A 5583-nucleotide genomic window follows, 5' to 3' on the forward strand; every position below is an offset into this window, starting at 1 on the left:
AGTTAAATCAAGCTAAGATCTATATAAAAATAGATCTAAGAGGAGCATATAATCTAGTACGGATCAAAGAAGGAGATGAATGGAAGACTGCGTTTCGAACCAGGTACGGGCATTTTGAATATAATGTCATGCCTTTTGGACTCACGAATGCACCAGCTGCTTTTCAACATCTCATGAATGATGTATTTCGTGAATTCTTAGACAATTTTGTCGTCTGCTACCTAGACGATATCCTGATTTATTCTAAGAATGTTGAAGAACATGAAATACATGTTCGTCAAGTATTACAAAAACTCAGAGATGCAGGATTGTACGCCAAGATGGAAAAGTGTGTATTTCACACTACTTAAGTTGACTTTTTAGGATACATCATTTCAAATGATGGTCTTATGATGGATTCTAAGAAAGTCCAAAAAATCATGGATTGGAAGATTCCAAAGACTGTGAGAGATGTCCAATGTTTCTTGGGATTTGCCAATTACTATCGGATCTTCATCAAAGACTTCTCAAGAGTTGCAGCTCCACTTACACGCTTGACTAGTAAAGATAAATTCCAATGGAATCAAGAAGCGGAAGCAGCATTTGAAGCCTTGAAGACATCGTTTGTCTCTGCACCAGTCTTATATCGTGTTGATTTTTCCAAGGCATTTTTTATGGAAACAGACGCATCGGATTTTGCCTTGGGTGCAGTTTTATCACAAATGGGAACAGATGACAAACTTCATCCAATAGCTTTTCATTCAAGAAAATTCTCAGCAGCCGAGATCAATTATGAGATCCACGATAAAGAACTTCTTGCAATCGTGGATTCCTTTCAAGAATGGCGTCATTATCTAGAAGGTGCTTCTAGTCCAGTCATTGTGTATACAGATCACAAGAACCTCGAGTATTTCATGTCAGCACGCGTGTTGAATCGTCGTCAAGCTCGTTGGAGTATGTCTTTGTCAAGATTCGACTTCATTATCACTTATCGGCCAGGAAAACAACAAGGTTTGTCCGATGCCCTGTCTAGACGTTCTTATTTTGCACCAAAAGAAGGAGATGCAGCTTTTGAGCAATAAAGAACGGTCCTCTTGAAACCGGAGCAATTTCATCTTTGAGCAGTGAAATCAACATTGACTGTTGATTCAACTTTTCTCAAGCAAATCCAGTCCAGTATGTCCTCAGACCCTCTTGTTCATGATATCGAGAATAATTCTTCCAAGTCTCATGATTCTTCTAAGTTCGAGTTCAAGAATAATCTATTATATTTTGAAGGACGCCTATATGTTCCAGAAGGAAAAGCACGTTTGCGTGTTCTTCAAGCACGTCATGACTTTCCAGCAGCAGGGCACTTTGGATATAATAAGACTCTGGAACTCATATCAAGAGATTTTTGGTGGCCACAAATGTGGAAGTCAGTCAAAGACTTTGTAAAATCATGTGATATTTGTTCAAGATCAAAAATTCCTCGTCATCGACCTTACGGACTTCTTCAGCCATTACCTATACCAGAACAACCATGGTCTTCTGTTTCTATGGATTTCATCACAGATCTTCCAAACTCAAGATCTTATGATTCTATATTTGTGATAGTAGATCGTTTCACCAAGATGGCACATTTTATGCCATGTACAAAATCTATCACAGGTGAAGAAACAGCTAAGCTTTTCATTGATAATATCTATCGCTATCATGGATTACCTAAAGATATCATATCGGATAGGGGAACTCAATTTGTGTCGAGATTCTGGAGGACTCTTTTCAAGATTTTAAAAGTGGACATAAAGCTATCTTCAGCTTTCCATCCTCAAACTGATGGACAAACAGAGCGCGTAAACCAAGTCTTGGAACAGTATTTAAGGTGTACCATCAACTACCAACAAGATGATTGGACAAACCTTCTGCCATTGGCAGAGTTTGCTTATAATAATACGGTACATTCCTCCACGCAACAAACACCTTTCTTTGCCAATTATGGCTATCATCCACGACTTGATACTTTTGATTTTTCAAAAGTTGATAATCCTACAGCAGAAGATATGGCAAATCGGTTGTCAGAGTTACATGCAATAATGAAGGCGCAGTTGAAGAAAGCTCAAGAACGACAAAAGATAAATGTAGATGTATATCGTAAAGAGCAACCACAACTCAACGTGGGTGATAAGGTATGGCTACTTCGTCGCAATATCAAGACTACTCGACCTTGTGACAAATTGGACTATCGTAGGCTTGGCCCCTTTTCTGTTTCTGAACAGATCAACCCAGTTGCATATCGGTTACATCTACCGGAGTCAATGAAGATCCATCCTGTATTCCACGTGTCTCTTCTTGAACCATATAAGACAGTGGATATACAAGGAAGAAGACAAATGCCACCGCCTCCTATAGAAGTAGATAATAATGAAGAATTTGAGGTGGAAGAGATATTAGACTCAAGGCGGCGCCGAAATAAGCTGGAATATCTTGTTCATTGGTGCGGATATGATATTAGTGAGCGCACATGGGAGCCATCCAGGAATCTAGCAAATGCATCAGCTAAAGTCAAAGTTTTTCATCAACGACATCCATCAAAACCAAGATGAAAACCTCTCTTATAAAAGAGACAAGATTGAGGCAAGATAACATTCAATTTCCTATCCTTGTTTGTAACTTCTTTGCATTTTGTGACGCTAATTAGATGGAGAGCCAACAACCAGCGGATTCAACTCAAGAACCTTCGTTTGCTGACTTACCGGATGAGACATTGCGATTGTCACAACCTTCAAGACGATGCAACCGAAATGAAGACCCTCAAGAACGACATGTTCTTCCTCGAATAGATGGAAGTTATGAAGGCCTCAACAGTGATCAAATAACAGGGTGGTCTTCTCGCCCTGGAATGGGACACTATCGATGGCTAAGAGGACCCATCAACTATCTTCGAAGAGAACAAAGATCAGAGTATGTAGCAAATACAATTCGCAGCATATTAGATTTTCTCAATATATAATCACCGCTCCTCGTGGAACTCGTCCCTAGAAGGGGGGGTAATGTCACGGACATACATATAATTACCTATATGAATAGATAAAAGTATGTAAAAGTAGGTTAATTATGTAATATCTTCTAGAGAAGCTTCTTAGAAGCTTCATAGACGCTGCTTTGACTTTATAGGAGTCTATAGTTGACTTTTAGGTTAGAAACTTGGTCAACAAGTTAGCCATGTGCCACGCATGTTGGAAGCTTAAAGAACAAGCTAACTACGTGGTCCATCCATAGAAAACTTGCCTTGCAAGCAAAGGCATGTGGCCTAGAAAGTCAACATATATTGGAGGTCTTATAGAACATCGCCACGTGGCTTCTAGTTAGATAGTATATATAGAGGCAAGAGTGAAGCCCTCTTCACTCTTGTCAACTCCTTTCTTGCTTCTAGTCTAGTTTCAAGGGTCTCTAGTTTTCTTGTATTTTGGCAATAGCCATTCCAGTTTCTTTCTTAATATACATATTTCTATTTTGTCCTATTTCTTTTTGAGAAAAGTCTCACTTACTCTTTAGCTTTCATCGAGTTCTTGTCCCTGACACCTGCATCTCTAAGTTTTTGTAACACATGATAAACATGAACTTCATGCTCTTCAGTGTTTTTAGAGTAGATTAAGATCTCGTTCAAAGAATAGATGATAAAATTATCAAGAAATTCATAAAAGACATCATTCATTATATGTTAAAAAGTAGCTAGTATATTTGTGAGTCTAAAAGCTTCGACATTATATTCAAAATGCCCATAATTGATTCAAAACATGATTTTCTATTCATCTCCTTCTTTAATGTGTACTAGATAATATATTCTTTGTAGATCTATTTTTATATAGATCTTTGCTTAATTGAGTTGATTAAAAATTCATGAAATCAAAGGTAGAAGATACCTATTCTTGATGGTGATCTTGTTGAGTCTTTAATAGTGTACATACATCTACAAAGATCAATCTTTTTTTTTTCACAAATAAGATAGAAGCCCTAGTTGGAAATTCAAAATAGCATATGAAATTTTTAGCTAAGTTCTCATTAATATACTCTTTCAATGTAGCCAATTTGTTTTATAAAAGGCTATAGATTGGTGCAAATGGTGGTTGAGGTCTTTTGTAAAGATCGATGGAATAATCATAAGAATAATGATTTTAAAGAATATCTGATTGTTCTTTTCAAAAACATCTTAGAAATCTTGATACTAGCTAAAAATACTACTTAACATCTTTTCACCATCAAAAATAAATATGGTATATATAGCAAAAGATAATCCTTCTTTTGCAGCATGCGTAAAAGCTTTTACATCTATCAATAAAGATTTAGATATATTAGACTTATGTATTTTTACTTGACTAACAAGGTTTTGGATTAAACTACTAGAAAAATTAAGGTTATGAAAAATCTAATCTATTTAAGGATTATACATTTTTAACCAAGATAATTCTAAAATAATTAAATTAGATGGAGATCTTATTATATTAAATATTACTATACTATTATGATATTTAATTGCTACATCTAAAGAAATAGTCTCATGCATAATATCTTCAAAAGATAGCAAATGACCATCTATGACTTCTATATGTATAAGTTTAGTTTTCTTGGCTAACAATATTTTTTATTTTTTGACAAAATCTTTGTCTATAAAATAGATTGAGGCTCTTAAATCTAATAAAGCTAAGACTTTGAGATTTTTAGGTCCTAAATAAACTTCTATTATAAAATAAGATGTGGGATTTGAAGAGAAAATAAGACCTTTACTAGGAATTACATAAGATTCTAGCGGCTTAGTGCTTATTGTAGCTAGAGAAATTAATTTTTTGACACATTGTCTACTTTGGCAACCATGCTTCTGATTTTGTGGTTGCTTTGTTTTTTTAGACAATATTAAGTAGTGTGTTTAGCTTCTCCACAATATAAGCATAAAAATTCTTGATATTTTCTACTCTTTTCTTGCTGCATAAAGGATTTAAAATGTATTGCATCAATTTGCATTGGTCTTAATTTTAAAGAATAAGTTTCTTAAAACTTAGAAGCTGCCTTTATTATTTGATTTATTTCTTGTCAGCCAAGTCTTTGTTCTTCATGTTGTCATGTTGTAACAAGACTATATGATAAAAGATGATAATATGGATCTTATTATAGGAGCCAAGTTAAAAGATTAAGTAGAAAAATATGGATAAAAGATAGGAAGGTAATAAAAATTTTAGTAGTAGTACTGTTTTTTTACAAAAGTGACTTTTAGTAGGTCTAATGAGGATTTTTAAGTTTTCTTGCAATCTACTAGTTGGATTAGAATAAAATTTATGTACGAGAATATTAGACTTGTTTTCCTATATATATGATAATTTTGAGATCAATCGAATGGTAAAAAAGAGAGATATTGGCTCTGAGAGATTGGCATCAAGGTCAGAGAAGGAGGCCGACCAATATCCAAGCACGTTTTTGAAGCTATCATCTATTTGATAATTTTGATTCTTTTCAAATTTTTTGTGCTTGTCATCAACTTAATTTTTAAAAAATGTGTAAATTTTGAGTTTAGATCAATAGTTCATTCATTAGTAATTGATGTTTAAATCTATTATAGGAATTACTAGG

The 5583-nt window shown here is 34.6% G+C and overlaps 1 long non-coding RNA gene across 1 annotated transcript; it reads left to right on the plus strand.

Moving 5' to 3' along the window:
• Positions 1 to 663: 663 nt before the first annotated feature.
• LOC149988152 (uncharacterized) lies at positions 664 to 3482 on the plus strand. The gene is made up of 2 exons (XR_016505328.1): positions 664 to 1916; positions 2014 to 3482. It is a non-coding gene; the product is annotated as an uncharacterized LOC149988152 (long non-coding RNA).
• The last annotated feature ends 2101 nt before the right edge of the window (positions 3483 to 5583 follow it).

The sequence above is a fragment of the Physcomitrium patens genome, chromosome 11 (assembly GCF_059467195.1).
Source record: "Physcomitrium patens ecotype Gransden chromosome 11, ASM5946719v1, whole genome shotgun sequence".
Lineage (NCBI taxonomy): Eukaryota > Viridiplantae > Streptophyta > Bryopsida > Funariales > Funariaceae > Physcomitrium > Physcomitrium patens.